This window comes from Nomascus leucogenys, chromosome 5, assembly GCF_006542625.1.
Source record: "Nomascus leucogenys isolate Asia chromosome 5, Asia_NLE_v1, whole genome shotgun sequence".
NCBI lineage: Eukaryota > Metazoa > Chordata > Mammalia > Primates > Hylobatidae > Nomascus > Nomascus leucogenys.
The window spans coordinates 8,344,865-8,362,500 of NC_044385.1; the positions used below are offsets into that span (position 1 = coordinate 8,344,865).

Genomic DNA, 17,636 nt, shown 5'->3' on the forward strand with positions numbered 1-17,636 from the left:
CAGGAACTACAAGACAGCAAAATGCAGCATCTCTTAAATTCCTTACAACCCAATGGGGAGCGAGGGTGGTGGGGATGAGCATATGTGATTTTAAAAAAGATTTTTAAAAAATTGTAGTAAAATACATGTAACATAAAATTTACCATGTTAACCATTAGGTGTAAAATTCAATGGCATTAAGAATATTCACAATGATATATATCCTTCCCTAGAATGTTTTTCATCTTGCAAAACTGAAACTCTTTATCCATTAAACAATAACTCCTCATTTTCCCTCTTCCCAGTTCCCAGAAACCAGCATTCTATTGTTGGGAGTCCACAGATTCTACTACTCTATATTCCTCATGTAAATGGTATCATATAGTATTTGTTATTTTGTGACTGGCTTATTTCACTTAGCATAATGTCCTCAAGGTTCATCTATGTTGTTGCACGTATCAGAATTTCCTTCCTGGACAGGCACAGTGTTTCACACCTGTAATCCCAGCACTTCGGGAGGCTGAAGCAAGAAGATCACTTGAGCCCAGGAGTTCAAGGCTGCAGTGAGCTATGATCGCACCACTGCACTCCACCCTGGGAAAAAGGGCAAGACCCTGTCTCCAAAAAAAAAAAAAAAAAAAAAAGAATTTCCTTCCTTTTTAAGACTGAATGATATTCCACTGTATGTGTATATTACATTTTATTTGTCTATTCATCCATCAAGGACACCTAGGTTGCTTCCGTCTTTTGGCTATTGTGAATAATGCTGCTATGAACATAGGTATACAAATATCTGTTCACATCATGAGTAATTCTAAAGCTCAAAGTCACAGAATGACAATAACATACGTACACCATGAGAACTTACAGCCATATGTAAGTGCTGAGTGTACTGTGGGAATCACCGAAGTCAAGTGAGAACTTTATAGAAGATGGAATGGTTGAGCAGCACTTTCAAGGTAGCAAGAGATAAGATTTGAAGGCAAAGAGAGAGGGAGGGCACTTGGCATATGTGTATTGTGCATATAATAATCAGAAAAGTTGAGAAATAAATGATGTAGAGGGTGGAGCAGGCATGGGATGTTCTTTAGGCTACAATAGATAGTACTGGCCTGAATAGATGAGGAGAATGCTAGTGAATTGATATAAAATATTAATGACCATGATTTTAAAGTTTTCACAGAGCAATCACTACAATGAAGCAACTGTGAATTTCTCAGAATTAAAAAGGCATCCACTGGACTGTATGTCCCATAAGGACAGGCCTGAAGAAATTGCTTTGCCCACCACTGTAACCCAGTGCTGATCACAGCACATGCACTGGCAGGTGCTCAGTAAATGTATGTTAAATACATGAATGAATGCATGAACTGCCAAGGATGATTGCCACTGATGAAGATGGGCTAAAGTTGAGAAGGCTGAAGTTGCAGGTTTTATTTGAAGGAATCAGGCCTTATTGGAATAGCTGAAAGAAATAACAAAGGTATTGGATCTGAAATACTTTAAGGAGGCAGAATCTTTCAGGCAAAGCCACTAGATCTCCTTGGTTAGGATTTTGTTTATAACTATTGTCAATACCTGTGTTGGTTTGTCCTATGTTACTATAACTTTTTATAACTGGTGAGTATTTAAATAGATGTTAATTGTTTTCCACTCTACCCTAGATGTGTTCTTAATAGCTAATTCTGTTTTACAAAGCTCACTTTTGATCAGTATTTTCTTGTTAAGATAATCATAATTCTAAGGACACAGGAACACAAACATGATCCTAATTTATAGATATGTGAATTGTTTTAGACTGCTTTTCCCCCTTACAGGGAGAAAGAATCAATATATTCATTAATTATCTTTTGCTTATCTGTAGATAAGAGGTCCTTATCATTTTCACCTAACTTTGTGATTATACGCCAGCAATAAATGAAATTCTATTGGCATTGCACAAGTATCGAACATTGGGACTGGATGGTCTTATACATTAAGCAAGGGAAGAAGTCTACATCTGCACATTGAAACACCTCGATTGAAGGCACCGAGTCCACCTTGTGTAATCTTTGGTCCTAAATGGAAGAGGATCCATGTATTTGCTGATGGTTGTTCTCTGCCGTGGCTCACACCATGGCATCTTTGGTGATAAAATTGCAAAGCTTCTCTATGCTACATTCAAGATATAAAACAAGTGGTTATATTTTAGAGCAGAGAACAAAGATGTGTGATACGATGGCATGAGGAGCTGGAGTGAAATGTGGCCTCGCCAACGAGACAGAGGGCACCGCCAGCAGCCTGGCATTCTGTGCCCGGTAGCAGATGGTCACGCACATGCTCCCGAGTCACAGCCACAGGCACACGGGGAACCTCGCAGGCTCCTTTCGACAGTTATTATTCGAGAGCTGTTTTCTTTAGGTGTTTGTGAAAGGTCAGCGTCTGATCTAATTCCGCCCACAGTTACACAGTTATAGTTTCCTTGACTGCATTTGTCACTCTTTTAGCATCATCTGACATTCTATCTGCTTGCCAGTTTTCTTGCTAATTCCTTTTGGAAAACTATTTTTTCCCCAAGTTTGTCATTTTACTTAAAAAAGACACCACAAAAGGGTCTTCCGTTCTATTGAGTTGTTCGCTTTTTTGGCCTTTTCTATTGGAAAAATCTCACATAAACCACTTCCTTATCAGAAAAATTATTTAATCCTTAGCCTATGTTTATAATTACTTCTGAAGGATGACTTCAGTGCATTAATAAGTGATTAAATTAAAAATATTTTAGAGAATCGACGGTAATATATCCTTCTCACGATACTGACTTGAGGCTGAGAGGGCGGGGATCAGGGATGAAGGCATTATGGTCCCAATGCTGAATGAACAAAATGCATAGAAAACCAGCATAAGCCAGGCTGGGTCCCAGGCATCTCACAGGTGGCCTCCTTGGACCAAGGCTGGGGGAGTTGATCATAATTGGCTTGTCAACTGTCTTGGGCACATTAGATACCATCCTGCTCAAGGCACCAGGCTTCACTAGATGGTACCTGGAGGTCTCTTCTCTATGATTCTATGAGGCTATTGGTTTTAATATTCCTAGTTGAATATGATTATGTCATTGACTCTGAGCCTAGTTTCCTGAGGGATATTACCTTATCTGCCTTTCATTGAGCTTTCTTGATGATCAGATAAGATGGTGTAGGAAATAGTAATTTAAAATTTATAAAATGCTGCACAAATGTTAGAGCTTATTAGGTTATGTGGGAGGATAAATTGCTCACTTCAGCATAAATCTGTGATAAACTGTCTACCATTGGTTTGTAAACTTTCAGCCTTGAACTCCTGGGTACCTAGCGAACAATTATTTCTGATATTAACGTCTTTCTTTCTTTCTTTGAAGACCAGGGTTTCAGTCTATTTCTTTGCCACTTTGTAACCGTGGGGAAATTACAACTGCTGGATTTGGGTCTCAAGGCATATCCTTTATGTTTCCTCCTGTAATACTGTTACTCTAAGTACCTACATTACTTGGGTAATGATGCAAACGTTGCAAATTGCCTAAGCTCCACAAAGGCACAACTTAATGAAAATCCCCTTTCCATGTCTCATTCAGCAATGATGTTAGTGTCCGTAACACAAATTTAACTTTTATTAATTATATTCTTTGCTTTGCATGTTAGGGTCAACATGGGGTTAAATAAAAGGAATCTCTGTGCTTACTGGGGTTATGATAATTTATTTAAATATAACCAGAAACTTACCTTCCTGGATTGAGATCTGGGTCTCAGTCTACATTTTTAAATCGGTGTCCGTAATTTTTCAAGTTGTAAAAGTTATTTGAAGTAGTATTGATTTGGTTTATGTAGAATAAGGATTCTTTAATATGCTCACATTTCATGCTAGATAAATCATTATAATTACTGCACATCCACCTTTGGATGTTCTGGTTAAACAAATAACACCATCCCTAGAAAGTAGAAAAGCTCTCTTGCAATTTGGAGTACTCGATTTAGCTATCTTTAAGTTATTTCTCCATCCTTGTTTTAGAAACACAACCCAAATTATAAGACACTCCAGGAATCTCAGCATCAGAACCAAGTTATGGGTACCATTTGTTGGTTACAAAAGGGCAAGAGTTGCTAATTACTATTTAATTGTGTTGGTTGTGGGGCCATACTTTTCGAAAGATATAATTTAGTGAATTAGATTTCTATGCAGAAATATTTCTGTTAACGCTCATCTATTAGCTTCTGTATTAGTCTGTTCTCACACTGCTATAAAGAAATACCTGAGACTGGGTAATTTATAAAGGAAAGAGGTTTAATTGACTCACAGTTCCACATGGCTGGGGAGGCCTCAGGAAACTTACAATCATGGTGGGAGGCAAAGGAGAAGCAGGCACCTTCCTCACAGGGTGGCGGGACGTAGTGAGTGCAGGCAGGGGAAATGCCAGACAGTTATTAAACCATCAGGTCTTGTGAGACTCACTCACTAGCACGAGGACAGCATGGAGGAAACTGACCCCATGATCCAATTACCTCCACCTGGTCCTGCCCTTGACATGTGGGGATTATGGGGATTACAATTCAAGATGAGATTTGGGTGGGGACACAGCCAAACCATATCACTTTCCAAGTGTTCCAAGCACAGTTTTAGAAAACTGTATTCTGATTCTGGAATTTAGAAATTCTGGTCCAGCTAAATTTAAACTTCAAGAAAGTAGTTTCAAATGTGACCACTTTCTATCCCAAAAGGGATTGTGTGTTGACGTGCATGGTGAGGGTTCATTTCTCATCCTAGTGCCTGGGAGACTGGTGCCCCTGGGGCCCCTGCCACTTGGTTCCTATTTCCCAGCCAGCAATGAGTGGTGTATGTCCCACTGGAAAGAGGGGACAATCAGAATGTGCATCAGAGAATTTCTGGGAATATCCTGATAGTGGATGTGTGACTAGAGAGTCACTTAAAGACCAGCATTGATGTCAAAGTAAAGAAAGCAAGGTGGTTTTGCCCTGCCTTGTAGGACACAGCCACATCTACCCCATATGCTGAAGGATGTTAACTGAGGCACAGATTACAAATGCCATTTTTATGTCAGATAAAACAGATATCAATGTGTATATGGCTCATTAGAGACTCAATAGCTTCATCGAAAGTGTTGGTCAGCTTTATCCTGGATGTTGGAAACACCATAGAGTTAATAGGCCTTTTGAATTTTAAAAAACAACCGTGCCACAAATAATTGCTTCTAGCTTTCGGATGGCCACTGAACCCATGAAGTCAGAACATGTAGTTCTTTTTGCTGTGGATGGCACATCACAAGAGGATAATAAACCCACATAAATCATGCAAGATTATACCTTTCCTAGTTTTCCCTCTATTTGTCAGTGTAAGAGAAAGATAGGCAAGGAGAGAAAAAAAAGAAATCTCACTCAATGCCCATATTGTGTGAGCCCCTAGTGAACAATATATAAATTTAAATACTAACATTTTTTGAAATTTATTTTTCATTGATACGTTATAGATGTGCAATTTGGGGGGTATATGTGGTAATCTGATACATTCATATAATGGCTCCTCTCTGGATAGTACTAATAAAATTATTTCAAGAAATGCATAGTTTTTTCTGGAATGCAGAACAGCAAGGGCACAACTTTTGGTCACCTGTTTTGTTGTCTTGAAGACCAACATGCCATCTTCCTGTTGCTGGGGCGCACAAACCAATACCCCAAAATATGGCACTTTGTACATGCTGTACTGAAAAAAAAGCCTCAAAGTCTCTCTAATCACCTTTCTCCCCCCATCAACATCTCTCCCAAAGCATAGGATGAGATTCTTCTCTGAACTTCCCTTATTTGCCTAAAATCCAGACCTATCATAGAAGAAAACAATAACCTCTGGTCCTTTTTTCCAAGTTTTCATCAACTGAACAGATATTGCAGGAGGGAAGACGAAAGTCTGTCAACATATCTGGATAGACTTTTTGTCACAAACCATCATCTGCTCTGTGGCCCCAACAGACTTTGCCCCAGACCACTGTATGTTCCCCAAGCCCATTAAATTCCCCTAAAAATCATTTACTATCCGCCTAGAATCACCCACACTTCCTACCTCCCTTTCTCTAAGAAGTGGTATGTATAAGCATCTGTGCCCCACTGGGATACTGGGTAATTGTTCTGTGATTCTCCTTGTGTGCACAGTAGGAATAAATGTATACAGACTTTTTTCCCATTAATGTGCCTTATTGTGAGCTGATTTTTCAGCAAACCTTCTGAGGGTAAAGAGGAAGTGGTCTACAGTTGTTTTGGGCTTGAGGGTTCAGAAACACGTTGTGTGAATTACCCTGGAGCTCTCACTGACGTGGTAAACACAGGGTGTGACCTCACCCACCTTCTCACTGCCCGGTGAGCACAGATTCGGCCAGTAGTCTCCAGGCATCCGGTTGGACAGGCTGTGTGTGGAAATCGTGGTCAGGGAATAAAGCCATGAGTGGGGCAATGCTGTGGGGAGGGAAGTATGGAATTCCATAGCAATCACATCGCCTCATCTTCCATGAAAACCAGAAGATGACTGGCAGGAAGTAAAGCTCTTAGACACCTCTCGTCTGCTCTGTGCTTCAAGCCTCACTACAAATAACACATTCACAAAAGGATCTCATTTTGATTTAGCAGGTCTGCGTATGTCTAAGCTCATGATGATTGTGCCTTACTGATATTTTTACCATATGAGCTTCTTCAATGAACATTTCAACACAGAAAATACTTCTCACAGCCATCATGTTATTACCCCATCTTTCCATTAATCTTTCCTACAGGATTTTATATACTTATTGAACTTTTTGATCAAATTTCCCTGATTGCTTAAATATGTATGTAGCTCAATGAACTATTTTGCTCAGCACAGATAGGCAGCAATAGAAAATTGAGGTCAGATACAGGCTGAGCTAGAAGCGACCGTGGACTCATACTTTTCTTTCTCTGAAGGAGCAACAGGACCCAAAATGATACCTGATCAGAAGAAATAGTGGAAACTTCGGAATGTGTAATGTGTTGATCCAAGCCCTTCATGTGCATGAATGAATTTCCACCTGCCTGACCAGAGATCTCCTGCAGGGGGACCTAAGAGATCCATCTGTTATATGGGCTCTGTGCCCACTAGCCTCATTTATTTGGGGTGACATCGACTGGAAGGAGAGCAGGTTAGGGGTGCAACAAGGTAGAGCTTATAAGGAGCACAAATCTATCTGCTTGGCCAGGGACTCCAGTCAGGTAGTCGCCCGGCTGAGTGGCAGAAAGTTGAGAGGATAACTGGCTCATGTTAAAGTTTATGGGAAGCCATTGTTTTAGACTGAGCTCCTGCACTAGGCCCCAGCAGACCAGGCCAAACCAGAGTGGAGACACTTGTGTTCAGTATCACATAATCAAACTGAACTTGGAAATGGGTCACTCTTCCAAACAACAGGAGCTTCACAGCAACCAATCGGAAGGGGCTCAGTTTACCTGAGCGTGCATCATAAGGAAGTCCACTTAGCTTTAACCTTGTTAGGAGGGTAACTCTGAAATGACCAATCTTCTTTGTGTTCCCTGTTTCTGCCTTCTTCAGCCCTTTCCTGCCCATAAAGCCAATTCCGTCTGCTCAGCTCAGCAGAACATCATTCTATTTCATAGCATGAGGTGTTGCCTAATTCTAGAATTGCAAATAAAAGCCAATTAGATCTTGAAATTAAGCTTGTCATAATTTTGTCTTTGGATACAGGGCAGTAGACATCAATAGCACAGGCCATGCTCTCTGGAGCACAAACTCCAGTCCTGAGAGGCTGGCCCTGTGTGAGAAGCAGGGCTACCGTGCTCTTAGTCCATGGGCTGCACTGAGATCAGGACTCCAAGATGAGGCAGATGCATCCATGTGCTTTAAAGACTGGACACCAAGGAGCTTCCAGGGAGTGGGGGAAGCTCAGAAAGGGTGAGGGAAAATGTCCCTGCGCCCCTATGATGTATATTATGGACTGAATTGTGTTTTTTAAAATTCATAGTTTGAAGACCTAATCCCCCATGTGGCCAAATTTGGAGACAGGGCCTTTAGGGAGATAATTAAGGTTAAATGAAGTCCCAAGGTTGGGGTCCTAATCCAGTAGGATGGGTGTTTTTTGTAAAAGAAGGAAGGTAAATCAGAGTTCTCTTTTTGTGGGTACAGAGAGGAAAACTCATGTGAAGAACCAGTGATAAGGCAGCCGTCTACAATCCAGGAAGAGAGCCCTCACCAGATATCAACTCTGCCTGCACCTTGATGTTGGATTTCCAGCTTCCAGAACTGTGAGATAGAAATGTCCATTGTTTAAGCCACCCAGGCTGTGGTGTTTTGTTGTGACAGCCCAAATAGATTAAGAAAATGTGCTAAATACCAGGCATACTATTAGCTCATCTAATTCTCAAAGCCTGTGAGTAAGGCAGGCTTTATTATCACCATTTCATAGACGTAGAAACAGGCTCAGGAAAGGAAAGTCACTGCTCTAAAGTTGTGTGGCTACTAAGTGGCTCCTGACATCTGAACAGGGGGTGGGCTGAGAGGGTGAGAGGGTGGTGGACAGTAATACTGTAGCTCCTTAATGGGATGGAATCACAGTTCCCTGAGTGTGCCAAGGAAGATTTCTTACTAAAAGTCTGAGCTTACAGATCTGTGCAAGTGTGTGTGTGTGTGTGTGTGTGTAGAGGGAGCACTGTGAGTTTTTGAGGGAGGAGATTGGGGTCTTGCATGTGTGTCCTTGTGCATTTTGGGTGGATGAACTAGATGAGAACAGGTGGGTGGGGATGGAGGCTAAAGGCAGAGGAAGCCAAAGACAGTGCCTCCAGTAGCTCATGGGAAGCTTCCTCATGCCTTTGAGATATTGCGGGAGGTCCCAGAGATTCAGGGGAGCTCTGGCCCATGGTGATCTCAGTGGTACTGGGTTCTGTCTTAAAGATTTGGGCAGTTCTGGGGGTGACGCAATTAGGGAATATGACTCACATCAAACTGACCATGAAATACCAGTTGAGAAAGGAAAAGTAAGAAGAGAAAGATAGTTTTGCAAATGACTCAAGGTTACATAGATGGAAGGAAGAGCTACCCTGGATTTAAACAGATCTTCATGGTTTCACAGAGAGCTTCAAAATTACTCTCTTAGTCTCCAGAACTCCAGGACAGCCTCAGAGCCTTCAGGGTCTGCTCTTGCTTTCCCCACAGGGCAATGGTATAAGAGGTGGATATTCCTGTCTCCGTGGAGAGAAGACAGGCATAGTAAACCCTTAGGAGGCACTGTCTGTGTCCAAATATTATGCAAAGCTTTTGGCATACATCAGCACACAGTGCCTCATATGTGCTAATATCATCCCTAGTTTATTGATAAAGACTGAGGCAGCCGGGCGTGGTGGCTCACGCCTGTAATCCCAGCACTTTGGGAGGCCGAGGTAGGGGAGGTCAGGAGTTGGACACCAGCCTGGTCAACATGGTGAAACCCCGTCTCTACTAAAAAGACAAAAAATTAGCTGGGCGTGATGGTGGGCACATGTAATCCCAGCTACTCAGGAGGCTGAGGCAGGAGAATTGCTTGACCCCGGGAGGTGGAGTTTGCAGTGAGCTGAGATCGTGCCACCGCAGTCCAGCCTGGCAACAGAATGAGACTCCGTCTCAAAAAAAACAAAAAACAAAAAACAAAAAACAACCCTACAAAACAAAACAAAGACTGAGGCACAGACAGGCTGGATATTATTTCTGCAGTCACACAGGCAGAATAGGGCTTAGGCAGGCTTTGAGCCCAGGCAGTCTACTAGATTATGCTGCCCAGTGGCTTCCTGAGGAAATCCACCTTGCTTGGTACTTCCTGGACCAGGAGAAGGGCAAGCAGGCCTGGGGAGCAACATTCTGAGCTTGTTATCTGGAGGTCTGGGATTGATTGCCTCGTCTGCCTATGCCTCAGTTTGCTTTGCTTTAAACAGTGTCATGCGATATAGATCTTACATATAGATGCTCTGTGGGGATTAGTGAGGGAATGCTCAGAAGTTATTAATAAAGCTTCTCAGCAAAACAGGATTACGTAGATTTAAAAAAAGGAACAAAAAAAGGAGCAACACCGGTGGAGTAGTGAAGCAAGATTGTATTAGGAAACACCATGTCTTTGAAGAAAGGCGAACACATTCCCTTGGCCTGAATCAGCCTCATGGGAGGGGCAGCAGCAGCCATCAATCACGAAGCACCGCCTTCTCTGAATTCTGGATGCTTCCCTGCAGCTCAGAAGCTCTGCCAGCTACTAGGCCACCTAGATGGCAGCAAACTGGTGGGTGGGTGAATCCTCAGGATATGTGACAATTGGGAGGAGGGTGTGAGGGCAATAAGCTGGCATAGAAGTCTGTTCTTTTTTTCCCCCTCAAGAATGAGAAAGTTTTAGCAAAAGAAAAAAAAAAAAAAAGACAAACCAGACTGAAATGTATTGATACCTGATGAACTACACTGACCCAGCAATACTATCTAATTTGTTATTGAGACAAAAGCACCACATTGATTTTGCTGAAGTGCTGTCACTGCACATCATTCATCTGGAGAAGAGTTAATTAAAAGTGCAATTTAAAGATGCATAAAACCTGGACCTAAGATGTAGCCTCAGACCCAGGCACCATGTGCTCCAAGTTCAAATACAGGTCCCAATATGAGAACACCTTCATCCTCTTCCCAAAGTCAATTTACCTCTGCTCGATGTTCAGATATCATTTTGTTTTGCATTTGACTTGGTTACCTGTAGGCTGACTTAGACCTCCCCTGTGGTAAATGTGCTGGCATTTTCTTTATGCTTTGGTCTATAAGCTTATTGTTTTCAAATTTTCAAATTACTTTTTTGCAAGATGTAAGCTTTCAGAACCACTGTACTATATGCTTGGTTTAAATTACTGTAATTCCCCAAACAAGCATAATGTCATTCAAATGAAAATACGGGTTTATACATTGCTTATGAAATCAGAGAAAAAGGCAGGAGGGGACTTTAAAAGTTTTAGACAAGCCTTTTAATTTTACAAATAACAAAACTTGATTAAAAATGCAAGAGAAAAACTCCACAAGACAAAAGGATGAGAGTTTAAATGCCCGGATTAAAGTCACACGTTTCCTCTAGTGGGTGAGTCATGAGAATGGGTATATTTTGATGTGTCCTGACAGTACAGAGGAAGGCATAGATAAATCAGCACAGCTACTTTCAATTTTACTGATAAATCCCTCTCAACTGGCTTCAGTCTTAAAATTTACTTTGTCTCTACCATCCAATAACATGACACAGTGCTAAACTGCATCAAAAAACATCAATGGCTATTTTGCCAGAGAAAAGAAAAGGAAAAGCAAACAGCAGGCTGGGCATGGTGGCTCAGGCCTGTAATCCCAGAACTTTGGGAGGCTGAGGCAGGTGAATCATTTGCAGTCAGGAGTTCGAGACTAGCCTGGCCAACATGATGAAACCCCGTCTCTACTAAAAATATAAAAATTAGCCAGGCTTGGTGGCGTGTGCCTGTAATCCCAGCTACGTGGCTGGGCAGGAGAATCGCTTGAAGGGAGGCAAGAGGTTCCAGTGAGCCGAGATTGCATCACTGCCCTCTAGTCTGGGCGACAGAGAGAGACTGTGTCTCAAACAAGAAAACAAATAAATAAAAAAATAGAAAAGAAAAGCAAACGGCAGAGTAACAGGAAAAATCACTGACCTGACCGTGAGTCACCCTCAGCAGCCACTTGCTGGGCTGAAACACAAGATATCATTTATAGGACTTCTGTGTGTGGACCAGCTTTCTCACTAGTGCATAGTCACTAATCACTTGTCTCAACTCAGGGAAGACTTAATCAGCATTAAAGGCAATCTCATTGGCATCTTGAATGATAAAGGTGCAGGCAGGTACGCATGAGTTACCACAGAGGAAAGAAAACAGGTGCATTTCCTCCCGTGGTGAGGGCTGGGAGGCAGAGGGAGCTCTGGACATCTCTGAAATGCACGTTACATTCATCTCCAGTCCCAGGCAGCTTTGATGTGACTCATGACCATTTCTCTTACGTGTGACTAAGAGTAAAAGCTGCCAACACTGTAAGGAGAGGAGGCTGGATTTGCTGAGAAATGCACCAAAAACACTCTGCAGTGCCCTTCTTAAAAATCAAACATCTTCCACGAGCAAGACCTAGGTAATGCGCATGAATTTAAAATACTGAGAGAGAGAAACAAAGAGAGGGAGTACCCACACTAAACTTCTCACTTTAAAATTAACAATTTGACTTCCTCGTCCAGGGACACCTAAAATGATAATAATCCCTCATTTAAATTTAGACTTAAATAGCCAAAAATTCCTAAATTGGCCTTCTGAGACTGTTTCTGCATTAGTTTATTTATTTATTTATTTTTCCTTAAAGCGAATAATGGCTTTCACAGGATTATTGTGACATCTGCGTGCAAATAAAATAAAAGGAAAGGGCTTCATCAATAGGAAGGCAGTCTACAACTGTGAGTTTGATGGTTGCTGTTACTTCACTTTCTTGGGACTTCCTGAAGTCTTCCTCTCTATTTTGGACAAGACTAGGGGAGTAGAAGATACATATTTGCTGAGGCAGCTGAGAAAGATGAATGTTTGCAAAAATTAATAGTATAAAGAAACAAGTGTTTTTGGTCAAAGAAGTGTTAGAAATGCCACTTAGTCATTAGTCTAATGACTTATGGACTTAGTTAGTCCAAATTATTTTTTTCTCTAAGTTTTATTTCTTAGAACCATTAATATACTGACTTGTATCTATGAATCTCTGAAGAGAGAATACAGTAAGTACCTTTCACTAAGTTTATTTATTTTTTTGAGATGGAGTCTCACTCTGTTGCCCAGGCTGGAGTGCAGTGGCGCAATCTCGGCTCACTGCAACCTCTGCCTCCCGGGTTCAAGCGATTCTCCTGCCTCAGCCTCCCAAGTAGCTGGGATTACAGGCACCCGCCACCACGTCCAGCTAATTTTTGTATTTTTAGTAGAGATGAGGTTTCACCATATTGGCCAGGCTGGTCTCAAACTCCTGATCTTGTGATCTGCCTGCCTTGGCCTCCCAAAGTGCTGGGATTACAGGCATGAGCCACTGTGCCCGGCCACGAAATGTATTTTTTAAAGGAAGTTTCATGGAACCAGCTTTCTGCAAGAGACCCTTCAGGAAATGGTGCAGTGATGAAAAGGGTGTACATTTTGGAGGGAGAGGCATTGGAGAGCAGACTCTGACTTTGCTATTCCCCACCTATGTGACCTTGGACATTTAACCCCTCTGAGCCTTGTGCCTCATCTGTAGATTAAAATACTTTGTACTTTCAGGTCATTGGATTGGAAATTGAGTAATGTGCTTGGCACAGGGCTGGCACAGGTAGGCACCCAGCCTATGGTGGCTAGATCACTGTTTAATTTTGCATGATAAATGGATGGTTTGCTCATTAGAAGCATATGTTTGAAAATAAATTTTTGTTTTGCCACTGTAGGAAAACACAATTGGTGTAAGTCAGCCTTACACAGACCTTTATACAAAATCACTTTAAATAAAATCTTTGAAAATTAAACCATCCAACTTTGTATTTACTTATGCAAAAACCCTCTAATCTCCTTTGCTTATCTCTCATTTTACGTAACACCTTGAGTTGTTCTACTCAGTGGATAGGGTTCTCTTTCTTACCTAAAGGCATTTACCTAATGCCACCACTGCTCAAATGTTGTTAGGTACCGTACTCAGCACACACTAAATCCCATATAAAAATGATCAAATTGGCCAGCCACAGGGATTCATGCCTGTAATCCCATTACTTTGGGAGGCCAAGGCCAGAGGATCGCTTGAGCCTGGGAGTATGAGACAAGCCTGGGCAACATGGCAAAACCCCATCTCTACAAAAAATAAAAAAATTAGCTGGGCATGGTGGCACACAGCTGTGGTCCCAGCTACTTGGGAGGCTGAGGTGGAAGAATCACTTGAGCCTGGGAGGAGGAGGGTGTAACAAGCTGAGATGGTGCAACTGCACTCCAGCCTGGGTGACAAACGGAGATCTTGTCTCAAAAACCAAAAAACCTAGCACATATCATCCTCTTCATAGACTTTTTTATTAAACAGATGAATAAACTCATAAATAGATATGAATTAAAAACTGACTTATGCCTTCTGCCTTTTTCCATGTTGCTTACTTGCAAAATCTATCCATTAGTTTGGTTGCGTCCTCATAATCAGGTATCTTCTGCGGCTATAAATTGTCTATTTTTTTTAAAGGCTTTAAAACATCCTCAAACTGTGCTGCTTAAAGTAATAATGGAACAGCTCCTTCTCCTCCTAGAAATTTCCCCTGGAGAAACTTTTAACATTAGGTGGCCTGATAGCCACATAAAATATGCAAAGCATGAGTCAATATGCAGGTCCCATTCCGGTGTATCTTTTTCTAATTTCTAAAGGTTAGGCAGCCAATGAAACTAGCACATGCAAGAGAGAGACTTTGCTTTATAAGAATGCTTTACCCCATTCTATTCTGGTGAATCGTACTAGGAAAAGCAAAGTATCAAAAGTGTCAGATGCTGTCAAAGGAGTCTGCGAATAGCTTTGTTAGGCTGGAGCAGAGGAGGCTGACAGCAGATCAGGGGAGAATCTGTGGTGAAGGAAGGGCTGGGCTGCAACAGCTGAGGCTGATGTGAAGGGCTTTAGGGCACAGCGAGGAGCCTTCGGTGCAGGAGTGACAAGATCAAAGTGGCTGGCTAGGAAGCTAATTTTCACAGTGGTCTTGGATGGCCTGCATGGGAGAGAATGGGTCTTGCGGTTAGCATGTCAGCACGCTTTCTGGCGCCCATTGTGCTGCCACATCATAAGAGCTAAAATAAATCTAATCGCAGACTACCTAGGAAACACAAAAGGCATGAACCTCATTGTGTGGGTCTGCTCTCCGGTCACAGCGCGTTCTCTGGGATACCTTGAAATGCTATTGGGATTTTGAGTCAGGACGGCTTCTAGCAACAAAACAAAACAGTTCAAATTCATAAACTGTTCGAATTCAAAAACACTTAAAAGGAAGGACACTTTTAATTCACACATATATGTTTAATTTGACTATGAATAGGCAAGATATGAAGGTGGTTCTGTGCTTTTACAGACAAAACTTACGGCAATTCCAAGGATTTCTTTGGAAGCCGTAGCTCAGTTAGAACCTGTACACACAGGGATAGGTACTTGGCAATGAACTTTACTCTTACAGATGGCCATTTTCAGAAATGTTACCAGGGCACAACACACGGTGTGAATGGTCAAATGAGGACAACTACTGCTCTTGGCCTCAAAGGGTTGATAAACAGGTAGCAGTGTTTAATCACAACTAAATAGTTCAACCTCATTGGTTAGCTCTCACTAACAAGTGATCAAGGTGCCTTTGGCCTTGGCCAAGGACATGCGGATAATAATTATAATTACTCTGAATTTAACATTTGTCACTCGGCCCTCAATGGTGGCTACTGGAAAATGCAACTTCCAGTAAATCTCAGGGAAATAACATTTGAGATAAGTGACACGGGTTGAAATTCTAGAATCCCAACCACATGATTTGGAAATCCTCCCCCTTCCCAGTCCTCCAGGCTTGTTCCCCTCAATGATCTTGAGAAGCATTTTCTTTGATCTCACAGCAGGAAGTAACACTCCCCTTGCTGGCCTGGCTATCCTCATCCCTGAGAAGACAAGCAGTGTGGTCCCCTCCGCCCTGGGGAAACTACAGGCTGCGACTTCAGCCCCCTTATGTCTGTGGCTCTTTTTACAACGGAGCTTCAGTGGGAAGACAATGCATGCCCTCAAGTCCCCCGGCATTCCTTGAATCTCCTGGGGAATCCGAAGCAGCAAGGATCCCTTTTTGGTGAGGATTACCTCACAGCTGGCATTTCATCACGGCCCTAGGGAATGCAAAAGGATGCGTGGAAGAAGAGTCATTATATGCTGGCAGCTGCAACACACAGATCAGCTTCTGTCCCCCAAGCCTGTGGCTTGGCACACGCGGATCAACACTACAATAACGGTGGCTGCATTCCACACGCGGCCTCCTTTGAGCGCAGTGAATCTCAAGGCAGATGCGGAATCTTACCCGTCTGAAGATAAAAATCCGCAATAGCTATAACACCTCCTCCTTAGTTGAGCAGACACTACCTGCTACCTTCACCTTTACTGAATCCCTCTACTAGCCCAGGTGCAGAAGAGTGTGGCTTCCTTATCTTCTCATAAGGCCCAAATATCTCAGTGCAAAGGGCAAAAGGAGCCTTTGGTGAAGCAAATTGGAAAACAACTACAGTAGGCCAGGCACCGTGGCTCACGCCTGTAATCCTGGCACTTTGGAAGGCTGAGGCAAGCGGATAGCTTGAGTCCAGGCCTTCGAGACCAGCCTGGGCAACATAGGGAGACCCTGTCTGTACAAAAAAAAATTAAAAATTAGTCAGGTGGCCTGACGTGCATCTGTAATCCCCGCTACTTGGGTGGCTGAGGTGGGAGGATCACTTGAGTCTGGGAAGTTGAGGCTGCAGTGAGCTGTGATCATGTCACTGCACTCCAGCCTGGGCCACAGAGCAAGACCCCATCTCAAGAAAACAAACGAACAAAAAACAATAAAAAAAAAGTAAGTGGACCTCGGACTTATTCCTAGGAAGGGGACACAGTGAGGGAAGACGGAAAGAGAAAATGTGGAAGTGGGCAAACAGACATTGGGTTCACTGCTGGAATCTTAGGGGTTCAGAAGTTGACCTTCTAAGGCCTTTGGATTAAAAATGGACTTCAGAGGCCGGGCGCGGTGGCTCACGCCTGTAATTCCAGCACTTTGGGAGGCCAAGGCAGTTGGATCACGTGGTCAGGAGATCGAGACCATCCTGGCTAACATGGTGAAACCCCGTCTCTACTAAAAATACAAAAAACTAGCTGGGTGTGGTGGCAGGCGCCTGTAGTCCCAGCTACTCAGGAGGCTGAGGCAGGAGAATGGCGTGAACCCGGGAGGCGGAGCTTGCAGTGAGCCGAGATTGCGCCACTGCACTCCAGCCTGGGCGACGGAGCAAGACTCTGTCTCAAAAAAAAAAAAAAAAAAAAAAAAAAAAAAAAGGACTTGGGAGTCAAAGACCCAGACTTTGACAGGGTGAGGGAAATATCAACTCCCTACTTCTTTATTTCTTCCTTTTGTAAAAAGTAACATGCAATGCTTAAGTGGGAACTTGACAAGACTTTACAAGTAGGAAAAAGCAGTATTCTAAATAAGTCTTTTCAATAACTGCTTGTCCACTGCACCAATACAAGCAGTCGTTTCTGATGGGTTTTCTAAGAGAATGCTGATTTAATTCTTACAAACAGTGTATTTCTAGGAAATGCAAGTATTGGGGCAATGCTTTGGAGGGCTACCATAGAAAGTACAGGAAAAGCCTGAGGTTATGAATAGAATCAGTGGTTCACTCGCATTTCCTTCATGATCCACTTCTAGTTACAGGAAGCAGTAGGGCTTATCACGAAGAATTGGTCCAATTGATACGGCAAAAACTATCGCTAGGCATTTTAGGTGGCAAATAAGAGACTCTCATCTTTATTCCGTTAGATTTGATCTAGTACTACAGCTGGAAAAGATCACTCACACAGGAGTGAAAACAGTTCACACAGCAGGTAATTAAGGCAGGATGAAGCTGTCCCCT

General features: G+C 42.5%; 1 protein-coding gene across 3 annotated transcripts in view; it reads right to left on the bottom strand.

The window, feature by feature from the left end:
• CHRM3 (cholinergic receptor muscarinic 3) overlaps positions 1-17,636 on the bottom strand; it is a 529,115-nt gene that overhangs the window by 91,706 nt on the left and 419,773 nt on the right. The window lies entirely within an intron of this gene.